This window comes from Grus americana, chromosome 2, assembly GCF_028858705.1.
Source record: "Grus americana isolate bGruAme1 chromosome 2, bGruAme1.mat, whole genome shotgun sequence".
Taxonomy (NCBI): domain Eukaryota; kingdom Metazoa; phylum Chordata; class Aves; order Gruiformes; family Gruidae; genus Grus; species Grus americana.
In genome coordinates, this window is record NC_072853.1 from 42,123,056 (window position 1) to 42,143,352 (window position 20,297).

Below are 20,297 nucleotides of genomic sequence, written 5' to 3' on the forward strand. Positions count from 1 at the left end.
GCAACTTCCAGCCCAGCTCTTCCCATGCCCCTAATAATATCTATCTACCCAAACACCACTATGCTCTTCTGCTGCATGCTTTTCTCATCCTCCAGCTCTCCCACTGCAATTTTCATCTGCTACTAGTTAATGGCAGTGCTAGTAAAAGCCCTGTGCTGAGCAACTCCCTCTCGGCATGGGGGAACTCTCCTCCAAATGCTCTGCTCCACAGATGCGTGGAAATGACAAAACTTAAAGACTTGGCTGAACCACACACAAAGAATTCCAACAGTTTGGGGGTCTCAAAGTAGAAAATATTTCACCAAGACTGTGCTACATCTCAAAAGCATATTAAACACAAATGACTTTCCATAATGTAATAGCACCAAGAATCTTGCCTGACTTGGTCTTCTCTGCCTGAGACACATCAGCATCACTTAATATGAATGAGAAAGTTACATGACATCAAAATCACACTTTCCAAACTCAGATTCTGTTCTGATTGAAGGTGGCATAAATCTGAAGTAATTTCATTGCTATAATTATTCTAGGTCCAAGTCAGTGTAATTATTCCAGTAAGCACTGCTAGTCCTCACTTTAACAATGCATTTTAATTTTATGGAGAATTTTAACTAATGCAACATAAAAAGGAAGATGGAACTAGAATATGGAAACAAGTCACTTTAGAATGAATGCAAAAATAATGGCTCCCTGTTAACCAGCTTGCAAGTAATGTAATTACTCATCCAGAACAGGGTTATTTTTTTAATTTTAGCTACTGTTGATTTAAATACCATTTTAGTGACTGTGAAAGAAATTTAACACTTGATTAATTTTTATTGTGATTATTTATTCCAATATTTCTCAAACTTGTTGTGTTAGATTCTGATTTCACTTACATTTTGTTTTCCACTACTTTATTTTCATTAGCCTGGAATAAATTATTCCAGATTTTTGTCAGGATAACTTGGAACAAAAATAGGCCTTATATCATTTTAAAAATCATTAATACCTAATACAAATGTGATTCACACTTCCTTTTATTTATTCTGAAAACAGGAGAAACTTAGCAACTCCAAGGAGCTGAACAGCATGCAAAGCATGATTTAAATGCTACTCAAATGCAAGTCTAAATAGGTGACTTTAATGTGATTAATTTTCTCCTTCATTGGGTAAACTGTTGAACAGCCAGCCCAAGAGAAGCCATCAGGAAAAGTCTGTTCAAAAGAGGCTTCCAGGAGGCTGTGTTAAGGCTTGACTTTCAACGCTAGAATCACATAATTCCATTAGAATCTTAAAAAATAAAAGGTTAAATCATAAACATTTGTAAACAATGACTGAACATAGTGACTGCTTTGAGATGTGCCTGATTTTGCAGTCTACATTTACAGCTCTGAGACACATCAGCCCCACTGAGCTGGGGGCCTTGTACGCCTCAGCAAAGATGCTGAGCTGAACCTCCACAAGCAAGGCTTGTTTTCTCAGGAGCGAATAACTCTTTTCTCAGGCGTAAGTCTCTCCAAAATGTCCAGATGGCAATGTTACCTAAGTAATGTTCTAGGGTGATGCTAAATTTGCAAGGTGCCCACGGCAAGGGATATGTAGGGAGTCACCTGTGTTTCAACGATACTTCACCGACAGAATTATCAGCAATAACAATACTGGAAAAATAATGTTCCCTCATGGATATAGCTTATCACATCTCTGACTGATAATATATTGCCATCCAGTCTTCACTAAATTAATATTCACTTAATGAATATAGATGCAATCTGAATATCCATACACATCTCACAAATAAGTTATGTCCTGTAAGGGCTCAGGAAGCAAAGCATGGTTGGTCACATGGGAAACGCAAAGAGCTCAGTTATGATCACAAAGTTCCAGTGACTGATTTCAGACCACTGAAACACACTTGACAGATGAGAATGCAGTGAGAATTGGGCTGGACCACAGGAGGACACTTTGTCAAAGAGCCAGAAGTGTCCAGCCACACTTGAACTTGAACTTGAACTTGCTCAGTAAAGCCTATAACTCAATCTCTAAGATCACGGTCTCTATATTAGCAGTGTAGACCTCTGTGATTTTTCAGTGTATTGGTTAACAGCCACATGACATTCTGCTGCCATATTATTTCATAATATATATATTTATCTCTATATACACAGAGATATTTCTCTCAGAACATATAAAATAAGGCTGCAATTATGTATTAACTGTAAGACAGATGAAGAACCGAGTAAGTGAGCCACAGAATTGGTTGTGCAGGCTCACTAAAGCAACTCCTGTAACCTAGGCAAACAGGGGAGTAATGGTGATGTGGCAGCTCTCTGTAACACCTCAGTGAATCCAGGACAGGCAGGCAGCAGAAGGTGGTTTGCACCTTGTAGCTACAACCACCAGAAACAAACATCTCACCCTTGCTAGAAAGTTCAAATATGACCAGCTGTTAACATACTTTATTTAAAATATGTATTTCTGCAGCTAGAAGCTATACCATGCATGCTCTGAGGCTTGCAAAGCATCTGTACCTGCTAATGGGCATAGCTGCAAAAAAAAAAAAAAAGAAAAAAAAAAAAGGAGAGACTTCTGCTTCCAACAGCAGAGTTTCTTTATGCAAGAGATGCAAGAGACAATTCTTTAGTAGCCCCTCTGGTAGGACACAGTTCCTTAGTGCCAGGAGAACAGGAAAGGATTAGACCTTAACGACTGAGTTCATGCATAAGATCAGTCTGTCCTCAACTGTGAACTTCTGAGATGTTCCAGCAATCATTAACACAGAACCACTCCAATGCATAAACTAATCTGTTCCACTTCTCTGGCAGGTAGTTTTCAAAAACACTGAAAATCTCTAGATATTTGAAGTTCAGCTCGTTTTTGGATGTAACATTAAATTTTGTCTAGCTCAGCACAGTGTCTTCACTGCACAACACTGAAGCAGGTTTAATGATACTGCTACTACAAATAGATTATGAAATAATAGGCACAAGCCCCCTTTTTGTTAGGTTTGCTTTCTGCTGTGATCTCCAGTGATTCAACACATTTATTTCTGTTATTGGATTTCTCTAGCAATTCCATTTCCCATCAAATAGAGCTCTTACACACATCATTAACAACAGAGGGCTAGTTATGTTGCATGAAGAAAGAAGTAAATTTATTGAACTATGGTAACAAAAACATTCAGTTTACCTATTCAGTCATTTTAGCATCTGTCTTTACTGAAGTCCCATTAATTTACAGCCTGTGATTCTTTTATTTTTGCTAAGTCTTCTGCTGCTTGTGAAGGGTTTTAGCATTCACCACAGTACTGGATTGTTAATGCACCCATCTTTCCACTGTTTTCAATCCACCTCAACTACCAGATGCTTCAGAGGATATTTCCACTAACGGATTCCGTTAGTATTGACTATTTCCTACATCAAATGTTTAATGCACACTGTCAGATTTAATCATGTGTTTGCTTGAACAAGATCCATTATTGTCTTTGCTTGTATTGCAAAGAGTCAGCTTAGTGAGGTTTCTCACTTCACAGATTATTGAACCTGTTTGATGAACTGTGCTGTTTGTAGCCTAATAACTATAAGCTTTCAATTATTAAGAATCTTGGAGAATTCTGAATGGTACAAGATAAAGGCTTTTCAGTCAGCACTTTGGACTCTGACTTGCTCCAGTATCTCTTGCCTGCTCTATGGAGCAAGTCTGAATACACAACAAATGGAAGCATCAATTATTGTCTGTGTAATACATACATACATACATACATACAGAGAGAGAGATCCCTGAAGCACCAGCTAAACCAGTTTTGGCTTAGGCAATGTAGTGTGACAAATTTACACATGGACATTTGCTTTAAACACTTTCTGGACAAATTCACCTCTGTTGAGCATCACCACGAGTATGTTAAAGTGCTTGTTAAGACTGCATGTAGCCCTCTGGTGATTGTGTTGATGGATGATAGCTTTCTTCTGTGGGAAGAGATTCAGTGCCTAGGGCTGATTCTTTCACATGTGTTAGATTTTTTTTTTTTTTACCATGAAGTTTTGTTCATATGCCAGTATCTTAGCAACAGCAGACAGCCTGATTCAAGTAAATTCACTGTTTCCTCCCTGGGAAATTAATACAATGATGATATCCCAGTTTAATCTTCTATTCCACTGCCTTTTGGGGTATAGAAGATCGATTTATTTAGTGCTGTGCACTACAAAGCAACAGCTCCGTGCGCAGTCAGCCCAGAAAGAGTCTGAATAACATTGCTGTGATAGGGTAAGCAATCATTAAACCAGAAATACAGCATCAGTAATACATAGCTCTTTGGCAGACTGGAAAGTTTGCAACCTAGGGGTTTTAATGTCCTAAAATTAGGGACCAACAATAACAAAGTAACCTACAACTTGATGAAATACAGCCCAATATCTTAAATTGCATCTGCAAAAAATTAAAAGTTCGTGGAAATGATATATTACTTACGCTACAGTGGAAGAGAAATAACCTCTGCGGGAGATTATACCTGTACAGCAGTAGGACTACAGTCATTTGGTAAAGTACTATTTGAATTGTTTGGAAGACAGCATTTATATACGTCTCCACAGATTTTGTGCTTAAGCAAAGATTAGAAACCAAGCATAAGGCTCCATTTCCTTCCAACACTGCTGGCTCTTCCGTGGACAGATATGTCTTACTGTGTGGGAAGGCACTGCTAAAGTTAAATGGAAGAACTACATGACTTATTTTAACCGCTTGGTCCTAGATGTCAATCTAAATGTTTAGCATTAAAAAAAAGTGAGAGGTGAGTGGTATAGCTAGATGAGTTTGTCTTTAGGGTCCTGCCTTAAAAAAAAAAAAAAAAATTCCCTACCTCTTTGTAATCAATATGCAAAAGTTCAAGGTTATGCTGTCAGGTATGTGTTGAGAGCCCAATTCTGCAGTGCCTATTTACAAGAGCAGTCCTGAGGAAGAAAGCTGAGCAGTATCTGTGAGCGGGGCTGGTCTCATGTACACAAGATAGGCAAAAACCCCAGGTATTGATTCCAGGCTGATAGGTTCTTGTTCAAACAAGAGTATGGTGTATAATGCACTTTTAATATCTGAACAGCACTGTCAGCCTGTCTCCATCTCCTCCTGCTTAGATTTTCCAGATACATCTAGAGTCTGGAGCCACATATTTGGTTGTACTCAGTTTCTAACACACCCTAACATTTTTGTGCGAGTTTCAACAACACTACACGTCTCTGATGTTAAGGTAAGAATCCGTCTGGTTAGCAATTTGCCGAGTGTGTGCTAACCGACCGCAGCGAACTTGTGTGGGAACCTGAGCAGCACCAGTCACATGAAAACTAGTGTCTCTCCTCCTGAAACTACGTCACACATTTCACAGCTCCCTGGCTGTTAATTTGCTTCAAAACTCAACATTTGCACACCGTGATTGAAGAGCAATCACAAGAGGCCTTCCTAGTGCACTGGCAACATTTGAAAATTGGAAATCTGAAGAATTAAACCTGTTCTTGGTCATGAGACCACACCATAAAAAAAGGATTAGCCTGAAATGCAAAGTGTTTTAACAGGGTTTTTTGTATACAGATTTTAACTTGCAGAAAATTGTCTTGCTCTCCAGGAAACATTTACTTACAAGAAATAAGGATGGAAAAGGTGGGATTTGTGGGGAAATCCTTAATGCATCGGATTCAATGTGCTTGAGGCCTTGGCTCACTAAGTGCCTTGGAAGTATTTCAATTTGTTCTAGAGAAGCACTGTCATTAGCAGAAAATTAGCCAAATTTTGTTTGCAGACAGTTATTCTTAGGAGTAAAAGTCAGACTAATATGGATGAGTGCAGAAAAATAACTAAGACAATAGCAAAAAAAAGGAATAAATTTTTATGAGAAATAAAAAAACCCCACTTTTAAAACATATACTTTTAAAGCACTTTAATGTCAAAATACATGTATCAGTTGACACTATTTTCTTTGCCTGACCAGGAAAAATTGTTTAAGACATCAAGTTTTAGTCTAAAAAATATTCTTACTCTTACTGCGCACCAGAATATTAATAATAAAAGTCCATATTCTTACTCTAGAATATTTTGTGAGTAACATAGCTACATGTAAAGATAAAATGCCAGACTGCAATCTTCAAACAAAATATAGTTGTTCTGGAACAATTTTTCAACTAATATCTAAAGATACTTTGAAAAAACATCCACTTGACTGATGCAATCCCTACATGTAGTTCTAATCTGCTTAACAGAATATTTTATTTGAATACATAAATATGCATTTTCATGAGCATGAGAACATTGTCTCATGTCTGAGAGCACATTTTTTGCTTCTGTGGGGATTGAGAGCCTGAGTTTGTGCCACTCCTATCCTCAGTCTACTATTTCCAAAAATCTCCATGGAACAACGTGTTCACATTCAAAAAACAACAAAGGCAGGCAGCCAAAAATTTGACTCTTTTTGAGGCAAAGGATAGACAAACAAGAACCCCTTTGTTTACAGACATTTCACTGATGTGATGATACCATGATGGCGCACAGTTTTCTTTTAGAAAAGGGGAGCAAGGCACTGCCTACACAATACTAGTAAAAAACAAAAGGACGCTATTCTTAAAAGAGCTCCATAATTAGGCATGCATTACAATAACAGTATTAGTATGAGCGGAAGGATGGCATTTTTAACAGAGTGGCCGCTACTTAGGAATGTTTCAGCAAAATGTTTGTCACAACTTCTAATGATATCTACAGAGACAAAAAAGTTTCCCATAAATACTTGAGAACGGCACACGCTGCTACTTTACACTCTTCATCCTTCAGCTAACATCCTCCTCTCTTCCCACTGCTCCTTTCATCTGCCCAGTCTTACACCTAGAAAAGTACTAAAAGGACAAAACAGCAACTAATCTTTCAGTTATGTCTTCCTGGGTAGTCTTTAAATCTCACCTGTAATCTCCTAATTTTCCTAATTAAAGTCATAAGACTTTATGATTTAAAAAACATATTTGGGAAATTAGGTATTCTAATCAGGATCATATTAGAAAAATAGTCAGAGATAAACATAAGTATTTCACAGTCGGGACCCAAACTAGCATTATTAATAGTATTAACAACAAGGTAAACCAGTGAGGACTTGATATGGGGAGTTAGAAGATAAGAAATGAGATACAGGCATGGCTGAAGGGAAAAGCCAAAAGCAGCTAATTACCATGGGTTTCAAGAAGAGAATTATAACGTGATTAAGATCGTGATCATTTAACCTCAAATCTGCCTTTGTGAATATACTCTTGAAACTCTTTATAATGAGTATGAAATCCATTATGGAATATAGAGAAGAGCAAAATGGAAACTTTAACTAGAGCGTCTTCTATAACCATAAACTGAGTCTCTGTCAATACTGACCATCTTCAATTCACATCAAAACCGATATGCAGTGACGGAGCTATGGAGACATACTGTGTAATCAGGACTTATGCAGAGAACATGGCACTGCAAATAGAGTCAAAGACATCCATTTGATGACAGTCACATATTACCACCTAAAGCCCTGTCAGCTGTCCATAGAAACACAGTTAAATCCAAACCCAGACACCAGCTCCAGATACTGAGACCTACAGCAGCTCTCCTAGTTCATAGTTGTTAAAAGTCCTGTGGGCCACTTGCACTGGAAATCCTGGTTACTGTAGAAGACCTGGGGCCATCCCACACGGAGGAATACTTCAAACTACATGGAACAAGAATAGAGACCTTTGCCAGTGCAGGCAGCATATCCACGCAACCCTTGTGCAATTCTTATAAAAGACACTTCACGTGTAACTACTAAATAAGCAAGTAAAACCAGAGATATCTCACATGCTAAAGAAATATTTATGATGAGCAAAGCAACCAGCCAGTAGCCATCAGACGTATTGCTCTTGGCAAGTTAAGAATGAAACACTGGCATTTCCCCTTTGAAAAGTATGTGGTGCACAAGCACCAGCTTCTGGCTACCAATAAGTCCTCCTTTGTGTTTCTCCTGGTGTTAGCCAGCATGTAAGCTGGACCTCCAGCCTACCTCAGCAGCCATATTAAGAAAGAGTAAACTAGAGTCAGTGAAGTCATCAGGCCAGTTTCTCTCTCGCTCCTTGTCAGACATCCCTATAGTAATTTCTGAACGTGGGCTTTGGTTTGCTGCACACCACGATTCACGCTGGCTGCCCCCCATGCTGTTTGAATCCTCCTTGTACCTGAATTCCCTTGGGTGGTGAGCCAGCGTTTGCTCCAGACTCAAGCTCACCTCAACTAACGTGGAGGCTGCGTGAAGACCTGGAGAGCGTGCACTCAAATGCAGAGCTGATGTCTGTGCTAACCTGATACACCTAATTTGAGAGTGATGCCACACCATTAAGGAACTGGAATTCAGGCTCAGGAAAGAATTAAATCCATTGTCAATATTTAGAATAATACTTCTGGATAAGGAGGATGACTTGCTCATAGGAAATATTATCAATATAATAGAAACTGCTGTGCAAAAACTGTACATCATTGGATAAGTTTAATATAATAGTTACATTTAAGTCATTGTTGCTTACATGAAAATGAAAAGAATACAATTTTCTTGAATAGCTGGCAAGCTAGTACCTGTGGAACGATCATGTCCCCCAAATAATCTCACAAATACTCTTATTAATTTCACAGAACACAAGAATGGAAACTAAATAATATTGGTTCATCCACTTCTCAACTGGGAAGGCAACCCCTTCTTAAAAACAAGATCCTCTCACATAAGACACTGTTTCCAACAGCCCTGATGCTACTTTCCAGCTGGAAGAATAGCAGCAGTGCCAGCAGTGTAAAGATAGAAGCTATGAGATATTCAAAGGAGCGACAGTGCATATTTTGCATCAAATCTCAGTGCCAGCTGGCTATTGTCTCTAGGTACACAAAAATTCAAGGTGAGCACAGACTGGCATACAGCAGCCAAGGGAAGCAATTTTGTGCAGGCTAGTTTTACATTCCTACAGTTAACAACCTTGTCATTTAGGCCAAGACTATGAAGTTTATTACTCAATTCTCAAGTCTACAGAATAAAAACCCCAAAAAACCCTTAGAAGTAGAGACGGTATATTAACTGTTATACTATTATCCCTGTCTACAGTCTCATGCAATGTCATTAGATTTTGTACTAGTGGAAACTCTGGATTGTAAATTACTTAAGGAATAAATTTGTTTTACTGATGTGTACAGGATAGACACTCATCTTCAGCTTTTGACTAAGAACATATAAAAAATAAGTATCTTCCACTTAATATTTTCACTTGATATTGTTCTCTAATGTTCACTACTAGATCATTGATATGACAGATTGGATAATGAATGGTTACTGAAATCAGTGAAACTTATTATCAGTAACATCTGGGTTCCCCCAAAACAACCTAGTAAGGTCTCAATTTCAGTTTCCTCTAAATCCCAAAACTAGACTGTTAGCCAGTTAAAGGTTACAGGTTTTAAAAGTTTATAAGTATTAAAAAGTATTAAAGTATTAAAAATTATAGGTTGAGAATAATTCTGAAACAACTACCATAAAGTCATAAACTTTTCAACAATGTCCTCCACAATCAAAGGTAAAGATACTCACTTTGTTTCAACATTTCTTATCCAAATAAAGCCAGCACTTTTACCAGAGTAAACTTCCCTGATGCTAGTGGTGTTAAGCAAGTTTAAAAGAGAAGAAGGAAGAGGGAACAGGGAAGAGTAGAGGACACAAAGAATTGCTCATTGCCACAAACTAGAGAGCTGCTTCAGGAATCAAGGGAAATTTATCCAAGCTCCTGAAAACTCAAAGCAAAATTTTCCCTAAATTCTGTTATATTTCCCCTTCGTAAAAAGTTCCTAGGCAAAGTTTGCTGGGAAGCTTTAGGACAGTATCCTCTTCCCTTCTCTGTTGCAATACCTGCAACCAGGAGACACTCACCATTCAGGTGTTTCTAATCAAGCGTAAAGCACAAGTATGCTAAAACCAGATGTTAATTCTGAGGGCTGAGGCTAGGAGTACTGAACTAGCCCAAACTTCAAGACTGTCTTCTTCAAATGGATTAACTGTGGGAAGACATAGTTTTTATTACTTCCTTTTGAGGTAACCATCCTCAGGTGTTCCAAGAAGAGGACACACACTTTTATTAAGGGTATTAGCACTCTATTTTGAAGCTGCGATAGGAAGTGCAGGAGGCAGTTTCACAACACAGGAATTCAGAGATACTACATAGGAGCCTTACAGTGTTCTTGATCCTCACCCCAGCCCATGGCATGACATCCAGTTCCTCAGGACACAGCAACTTCAATCGGGAAAAATATCAGTTTTGCCATCCAAAAGAGCAGGGTAACACTCAATCTCCATGCCATGCCCAATACTTTCTGTTTTGCTGAGTTAGTTTTCAGATGGACAAGTTCGCTGGCCCAGCTCCCCACATGGCTTCAGTTACACGAGCTCGTGTGGAGGTGGTGGGAACACACAGCCGGGGACAGCTCGTTGCGGGAAGAGCAGGCAGGTTTGGGCTTGCACCAAGTTAAAGATCTCAAGTGGGCAGTGACATCCAGGGATATAAAACTACTTTAACTCTGGCTCAGTTCACTGCCCCAGTTTGCAGGAGAGCTCCTTGAATAGCTGTGCTGGTACAACTGGGGGAAGACTTGCCAGACTCTTTTCAGTGGTGCCCAGTGACAGGACAAGGGGCAACAGGCACAAACTGGAACACAGGAAGTTCCATCTCAATATGAGGAAAAACTTCTTCACTTTGAGGGTGCCAGAGCACTGACATAGGCTGCCCAGAGAGGCTGTGGAGTCTCCCGCTCTGGAGATATTCAAAACCTGCCTGGATGTGATCCTGTGCAACCTGCTCTAGGTGATCCTGCTTTAGCAGGGGGGTTGGACTAGATGATCTCCAGAGGTCCCTCCCAACCCCTACCAGTCTGTGATTCTGTGAAGAAGAGGAGTGTGGGGCCAGAAATGAGCAGTCATGGGTAGAAAATAAGGAGCAAAAACCCCCTTCAGCTGTGATTGCCAGCAAACTACTGAGCAATTGATAGCATTCAGTGTCATTTCGGAAGCTTTCTGCAGCGCTGGAAGCAGAGAACATGCAATGTTGGTTTGGGTGGACAGGAAATCTGTGAACAAATGTGACAGCTCTGAGAGGTGCCTCTGTAAACCGGCATGGTCTTTAAATGAAGCTCTGCCTAGCTGAGGGGGTTTTACCACCACAATCCTTTTTGGAAGAATCTGTTAGAATCCATCAGCAATTAAAACTCTCAGGCGATATATAATAGAGTTTTAAAGGAGACTCTCCACAAAGCTGTGAAATATATTTCACTGCCTTGTACTTCTGCAGTCATCTATTCTTTTATAAATTGAATGGGTATTTCACTCTAATGGGTATTTCCAATTCATATGTAAATGCTGTTCTAATTTGATAGCTTTTTTACTCACTTTACAGACTTGAAGTTTTTGCATTTAACACCAGAATTTACTATCAGGTCATTTAATATAATCTCTTTATCTTGGACCCCTAAACTTTATTCCACACTAAGTAATTTATTTGACCAAAGTTTAGGTTGTGCTTGACAGCTGCCACAAACTCCCTTAGTATTCCTGCAGTTCAGTGTCTTCCCCACTGTTTCATCATTGTCACAGTAGTTTCCTTACCGTCACCAGAAGACTTTTCTGCTTTTCCTGATTTTTGTAACACTCTCTCAGACTGTTCCATACAGCTTCAATGCACTTTGCCTGTGCTGGAGTGCTGGGCATTTCCTAAGCCAAAATGCCAGTGCACTGTGGTTCAGATTCTCCACAGCCTTGGAGTTCAGTTACCAGTGAAATCACATTTAACTCTCAAGCTGTTTACAATCCAAACAAAAGGATTTCTCTGTACAGCATCCAAAACCGACAGAGTTACAAGTGCTTAAGCTTTTTGCACCAAGATCAAATATAAAAAAAAAAAATCTCCCTCCTCATATTTCCTGTGGTTGCAGTCTTCTGCATACCGTATAGCTTAAGCTGTATCTACAGAGCCTCTTTTTATGTATCACATAAGCTTTTACAGATAAGCTCACTCTTCTAATCCTCTAAGGGTGCCATACAAATTCAGTCTTTTCCCTTCTAAACTTCTTAATTTCTTACTTATTCACAAGATATTTCTACACTTGACTTCTTAAAGACTTTTTCATTTCCTTGGAGATATAATTGTTTTGCAGAATAGCTGTTAAGCTCTGTACCTAACTGGCCTATTAACAAATTTATGACTCAACAAGATAGTAAAATTCTACCCTAATTCTACCCTAAATTCTACCAGGTTTGACTGTACCCATAAGATGACATAAGGTCTTGAAGGAGCACATTAAAACCTTTGCAGTCAGATGAGTGCTGATCTGATTTATAAATACCGTGGTCGTTAAAATTTGTTCCAAACATTTTGGCAAATCAGTTTTGCATCAGATCAAGCAGCAGGTGCCTATATCAGAATTTCCCAGACCACCCACAGGTCTTTTCAGCCCCTTCTCATTCCCTTCCCACTCCTTGACTCCTGAGCTCACGGCACCTGGCTGCAGCTGCTTTTCTGCAAATGCAGGCTTGGACCGTGCTTTCTTCCTGGAGCCTCACCATAGTTACCTCCCTTCTCTGTCACACTTTGCATGCCACTTTACATCTGTCTTTTGCCTTGGATGCCCTCTCTTGGACCAGGCTCTTCTGCTTTCCCTTAGGCCTTTTCCTGAATCACAGGTATTGCATTTAATAATCTTGGCATTGCCACTAAGCCAGGACCAAGCCCTAGTGCAGAGCCAGACTTGCCGTAAGCAGTGTTCCCTGGATGCAGCTCAGTGCACTGAGATGCTCATGGGAGCGAGCAGGCAGGAGGGCAAAGCAATCTCTCCTGGCAATCAGACAGTGAGGAGCTTTGCTGCATTGCTGCTGGCTGAACATCTCAGTATCAGTGCTAACCAGACCTGAAGCAATGCAGTAGACGGGCTCTGAACAGCACGTACCAGGGGACCGTGAATGTCCATGACAGCTCTAGTTCTGGAAGTGTGACCTGCTGCAAGCTCCAGGAGCTGGATCCTATCCTGGTGAGGAAAACAGATATAATTCCTGCATGTACTGCAGATTATGGCCCCTTCTGATATTTGGATTTGGATTCATTTCTCCTCCACTAAGGAAAAGGAAGCATCCATAGCCAAGGAGCACACTGCTATGGGGAGGAAACCTTTGAGAAAACCTGGGCTACAGGTACCTAGGGACTCTTCAGTTCCTACAGGACCTGAAGGCATATCCAAGATCAAGACCAGATAAGGAATTCACTCTGTGGGACCTTTCCTAACATAGTTGTTTTCCCTTCTTCTCTTCTAGGGATGCAGCCAGACCTCAGGCATTTAACTAACAGAGTGGTCTAACACAACAATCAGGATGCCTCACCTCCAGCAGTGCCCAGGCCTGTTGTCTTTGCCATGCTCCAGACCCATCCAGCAGCTGGTCCCATGCTTTTAACAACTGTCTCATTTAACCTGTACCACATACCCTTTGGCATGTGTCCTACTAGTTGATATTTTGCTGACAGCTATGAAAAACTGAGCTCAGGTGCCCACAGACAGAGGTAAAGGTGTAGCCTGTCTGTTCCACAGCAGACCATACCAGATAAAATTAAGCTAGGTTTCACACAGCCTGTCTCTCTCACTGAGTTCCAAAATTGCCCCAAGAATGCATATTACTTCAGATAGCAAATCCACAGCAGCGTGAGGGCAGGGCAGAGACTGCAGTGGTGCCAAGAAGAAATGGAGACGTGGATTTTCATGCTCTTACCGGTAGTGGGTTGTTCTATGGCAGCCATGTGAAGTCATGTGGCAAATACATAATTTTTGTTTCTTACAAATAAATATAAAGTTGGTCTGGAAAGGTGAACAGATACCAGAAGTCATCTAATCAAGGTCCTGCAGCAGTCAAGGAGTCCTTCTGTACATCTCTTACTACTTCATTGTTGTCTTCTACACCACACATGCAGTCTTCTACACTACACATACAGCCCCTACAGCTGCAGCTTTACATGCCTCTCCCATGCAAACCTCTGCGCACTCGCTTCATGCTCTGGTTGAGTGGGTAGTAAAAAGCATGGTAGAAGCATTAGCCAACCCCTATTTGGGATACACTCTGAAATAGAGACATTCATCCATCTTCTTTCCCCTGTTTAGTCCCCCTTCATGCTTCAGAGATCTTGTAGTATTCTGCTTTTATTTTACATACTAATTTAAATGAAGCTCTTTAAAAATATCCTCGAGTTCAGTATGTCTCTGCACAACCCTCCTGAGGCTCTGAGCCCTGCAGAGCCAGCCAGGATATAGGAAAGAGCTAGCTATAACTGGGACTGCTGCTGCAGATAAGATTGGGTGAGGTGGTGTTACAAGCAAGATTGCCAGGCAAGAACAGGAAATATAAAGAGAAAAGAAAGGAGATGGAAAGAAGGAAGAATCCAATTATAAAATCCCAACGATGACTATTCATAACTCCCCATACACACACTGCACCGATCAAACACTCAGTGCAGGGGAAAGCTACCCCACACTACAAAAGACTTTACACTCAATAGTAAGTACAGGGCTCCCTCACGGACTACCTTCCCAGCACTGACAGGCAAGTGAAGTGGCTGCAGCTGGTGTTGGCACTTGCACAGCAGGTTCCCCTTGGGTACTTTGGTCCCATCCGACAGCCATCTGCTCTTTCTTGGCCTCTCAGAAGCACAGACACAGCAGATCTTTTTCATGCGTTGCAGATCAAACTCAGCTCTGACCCTGAGGGACTCCTCATCCTTTCCACAGACACACTGCAGCTGCAGACACAAAAACTGAATGCTCAGAGAGGCTGCCCATGAGTGGCTTCATAAACCATCAGGGTTAGGCAGGAGTCACAGAGAAACAACCAGCAACACAGTACTGCTGCTGCTGCCGACAGACCCTGTTAACCTGCTCGCATGGCTGGAGCTGTGGAAGATGCGGGCATCGCCTGCTTTTCCACATGAGTCAGCAATGACACTGGCAAAGCAGCTATGGTGATATACTAAAGTACTGTTGACAAAAAACGGCTAGCCTGGACAAGGATAGGAGCTCACTAGTTTATACAGTCTTGCCACAGACTCTACAAGTCAGAGACACCAAACTCCCTGTGCTCTGGCACGCTCCTCGCACAGCCATAGCATAAACAGGGGCTTTGTGTATGACCACGGCTCTCTCCTCTCCATCACCGACCTCCCTGGCAATGGTCAGAGGTTTCCAGTACCTACACAGCCTTCCTCACTGTGCTCCCTGGGGATCCCTACCCAATGCTCATGGCATCTCTGTTAATGCCTTTTCCCCACCAGCAAGTGGCCCCTTCATTTGGCAACCTCCCAAACTCAAAGTACAACCCTTCTGCCAAAGTCACTACATCTTGTCTCATGAATATTGCGGTGAGCAGCACAAGCATTGCTCTGGATAAGTCCAGGGAGTCAGACTGCAATATTGCATTGCCTCTCTGTTGTGCACAGCCTCCGCTACATGAATCTAACAGAAAGCAACACATTTCACTCCCAGCACACTGCAGCCTATTTGAGAAGCTCTGCCAAGCCCTTCTACAGCAACTGCTTCTGTGGGAAGTATGTTGGTTTTGGCTGGGATAGAGTTAATTTTCTTCCCAATAGCTACTGTGAGGCTGTGTTTTGGATTTGTGCTGACAACAGTGTTGATAATACAGATATTATAATACAGATATAATACAGTCTTTAATAGTCAAACCAGTTGTCCCCAGGACATTCAGGCCCCTGAGCTGGAAGACAGGAACGGAGAGCAGAATAAACCCCCATAATCCAGGAGGAAGCAGTTAACAACCTGCTACACCACCTGGACACTCACAAGTCTATGGGGCTGGATGGGATCCACCCAAGAGTACTGAGGGAGCTGGCAGAGGAGCTTGCCAAGCCACCCTCCATCATTTATCAACAGTCCTGGCTAAACAGGGGAGGTCCCAGATGACTGGAGGCTTGCCAATGTGACACCCATCTACAAGAAGGGCCGGAAGGAGGATCTGGGGAACTACAGGCCTGTCAGCCCGACCTCGGTACCGAGGAAGATTATGGAGCGGTTCATCTTGAGTGTGCTCACCAGGCAGGTGCAGGACAACCAGGGGATCAGGCCCAGCCAGCACGGGTTCATTAAAGGCAGGTCCTGCCTGACCAACCTGATCTCCTTCTATGACCAGGTGACCTGCCTAGTGGATGAGGGAAAGGCTGTGGATGTTATCTACCTGGACTTCAGTAAAGCCTTCGATGCTGTCTCCCATAGCATTCTCCTAGAGAAGCTGGTGGCTCTTGGCTTAGACAGGTGCACTCTTCACTGGGTAAAAATCTGGCTGGAAGGCCGAGCCCAAAGACCTGTGGTGAACGGAATTAAATCCAGTTGGCGGCCGGTCACAAGCGGTGTTCCCCATGGCTCAGTCTTGGGGCCAGTCTTGTTTAATATCTTTATCAATGATCTGGATGAGGGGATTGAGTGCGCCCTCAGTAAGTTTGCAGATGACACAAAATTGGGTGGGAGTGTCGATCTGCTTGAGGGAAGGAAGGCTCTGCAGAGGGATCTGGACAGGCTGCATCAATGGGCTGAGGCCAACTGTATGAGGTTCAACAAGGCCACATACCGGGTCCTGCACTTGGGTCACAACAACCCCATGCAGTGCTACAGGCTTGGGGAAGAGTGGCTGGAAAGCTGCCTGGTGGAAAAGGACCTGGGGGTGCTGGTTGACAACCAGCTGAACATGAGTCAGCAGTGTGCCCAGGTGCCCACGAAGGCCAACAGCATCCTGGCTTGTATCAGGAATAGTGTGGCCAGCAGGACTAGGGAAGTGATCATCCCCCTGGACTCGGCTCTGGTGAGGCCGCACCTCAAATGTTGTGTTCAGTTTTGGGCCCCTCACTACAAGAAAGACATTGAGATGCTGGAGCATGTCCAGAGAAGGGCAACAAAGCTGGTGAAGGGTCTGGAGCACAAGTCTGATGAGGAGCAGCTGAGGGAACTGGGGTGGTTTAGCCTGGAGAAGAGGAGGCTGAGGGGACACCTTATTGCTCTCCATAACTACCTGAAAGGAGGTTGTAGCCAGGCGGGTGTTGGTCTCTTCTCCCAAGTAACTAGCGCAAGGACAAGAGGAAATGGTCTCAAGTTGTGCCAGGGGAGGTTTAGATTAGATAGTAGGAAAAATTTCTTCACCAAAAGAGTAGTCAGGCATTGGAACAGGCTGCCCAGAGAGGTGTTGGAGTCACCATCCCTGGAGGTGATCAAAAAACATGTAGACGTGGCACTTTGGGACATGGTGTATTAGACATGGTGGTGTTGAGTCGATGGTTGGACTTGATGATCTTAGAGGTCTTTTCCAACCTTAAGGTTCTATGATTCTATATGTTTTCGTTACTGCTGAGCAGTGCTTACACAGAGCCAAGGCCTCTTCTGCTTCTCACCCCACCCCACCAGTGAGTAGGCTAGGGGTGCACAAGGAGTTGGGAGGCGACACAGCTGGGACAGCTGACCCCAACTGACCAAAGGGGTATTCCATACCATATGACGTCATGATCAGCATATCAAGCTGGGGGAAGAAGGAAGGGGGGGACGGACACGTTCAGAGTGACAGCATTTGTCTTCTCAAGTAACCGTTACATATGATGGAGCTCTGCTTTCCTGGAGATGGCTGAAGACCTGCCTGCCCATGGGAAGTGGGGAATGAATTCCTCATTATGCTTTGCTTGTGCGTGCGGCTTTTGCTTTACCTATTAAACTGTCTTTATCCCAACCCATGAGTTTTCTCACTTTTACCCTTCCGATTCTCTCCCCATCCCACCATGGGGGCGTGAGCAAGCGGCTGCGTGGTGCTCAGCTGCTGGCTGGGGCAAAACCATGACAGAATTCTTCTAGCACATGAGCCTGTTGTTTGGGTCCTCAAGCTCAGGGCTGCCTTCCCATGAAGCTGACTCCTAAGATGGCAGCTGACACAGATCCAATAGAGATGTATGTTACATCAGATTTGCATCCTCAGCTTCCATCCAGGTTGGAGCACTTTTTTTTCACTCTGTTAAGGAACACTTCAGTAGTAGAGATGGATGAAATTTTCCTGTCAAAAAGACAAATACATTTAAAAACATCTGAATCTGGTTTTATTCAGGCAGAACTATTTTTCTCAAATATATCAAATTATTTGGCCCACAATCAATTCAAGTGTCCAAAAGAATAATTTTATATTTTCAAAATTTTCTATTAATTTTTTACTTCACTCTTCATGTAAAGATTCTTTTGCTAAGAATGTATGGAGACAGTTGGGGTTTTTTTTTTCAATTTTATTCACATTTTGTGCCTACATCATGGTCTATGGAAACCCATCTTACAGGCTGAAGCCATAAAGAAAACCTTGCCTAAAATCCCTTTATGCTATCTGCCATTTGCAAAGATCTCTGTGGTGTTCTGGAGCCCAGCTGAAGTCAACAGCACCCTGGATAAACATGAGGGACCCGGTCTAGGGATCTTGGGAAAATAGCATGGGAGGTACCAGACTGAGACCTTTAAAAATTATATTGGTAATTACAGAATAAGACTGTTACAGACAAAAAGGATGCCAGCACATTGTCTATTGGTTATGTGATTCCATTAAGTAACAAACACTGTTTATTCTGAAACCTGGCACTGACGGTACATACAGCATCACTGCAATAAAGAGCTCTCTGTGCACTGTCCTCTTCATGGTTTACATTACTGTTAATATTTACTGCTGGCATAGAAACGTTAGCAGCAAGTAATAAATTCATCATTTTTCTATGCCTCTTTGCAAACTTCAGTGGGACAAGAAGTCTAGTATTTTACTTTCTTTCCATTAAGCAAGAAACCAGTTCAGAAAGTTGCAGGTTTTCTTCCTTCTCCTGGGTTTCCTCCACCAGTAATTTAAAATTCCTGTTTACTGAACACACATAAACTGTTACTGATAGCATCGAGCAGCACGGCTGTTGACTACTTTGCTCAGCATTTTCTAAAAGGGGACACGTTACAAGCACACCTACTTGTTAGCCTTGCATTCATTGCTCATTACAGACACAAATTTACTCTTTGTCCAACACCAGCCCTGTGTTGCTGCATAGCTTCTTACCATTAATTATTACTATATGAAATGCTGAATCGTGAAATCAGTATTAAGCGAAGTGATCAGTGTATCATTTCAAGCCCCCTTTCTGACACAGAAGCAACTGCATAGAAAGAAACCTCGTATCTTAAAGAGAATGGGAAGCTGGAAAATGTGGACATTCTTGTTGTTGCCTGATAGCATATAAATCCCAGCATAGCTAAGAATAAAATCCAATTCTTTTGAATCTCATTTCAAATGCAATGCTTTCTTTTCCTACAGTCCTTTCTTCCTTTGCAGTCCCTGCACATACATGTACACTTCACAGAGGGTCTGACCCTGCAGGACACATGGTCTGTCACCCTGTAATTGAAGATGCCATTAAAATGGAAATGCAGAGGAGATGGTACAGCAAGTTCAGTTTGCAAGACCAATCTTGATTTTGGTCTTTCCTAGTTTTCACATTCTTGATTACCTAAGTTTAACACTTGTAAAAAAACCCCCAAAAAACCAAACACCCCCCCCCCCCAAAAAAAAACCAAAAACCAAACACAAAAACCAAACACCCAACCAACCACAAGATCCCAGGAAAATAGCTATATTGCATGATCCCTAGTAATTACTTATTTCCAGAGTCACTACTAAGGTCTGTTTCCATAACCTGTATATCAACAGACAAGAATACTTCTTGAGTAAAAACCCATGTAATTAATTCAAACAATGCTGAATTAATTTAAGTGTTTCTGATACAGTTTACTAAAAACTATTAGAATTAGAAAAGAAACCAGAAAAAAATCAGAGATTCTTCCTGGTTTCCATCCCAGATGTCCATCTCGGTCATAAACATGCAGCTTCACACTCCCCCAAACCTACTGAGGTGCAAAAAAAAAAAAAAAAGCATAAATTAAGACAGGTAGGCCTTTAGCACGTCATTTGGCTGGGAAAACGGTAGGATTTGCTTCACTGTACCGAATGAAAGTAAATCTTAACCTCGAACCCCTTTCCTGCAGGCTGTAGCACAAAGCGGCTGCGAGTCTCAAAGTTCCCTAACCAGTGTGTGAAAAACAAGAGGTACTCGCAGCGCTGATGCTCAGAGCCATTAACAGCAAATCTTTAGAAATTAAGTGGCAATTTATGCAAACAACAGCTCCCGATGTAAAGCTCCTTCCCGGCCTGTCCAGCCATCCTT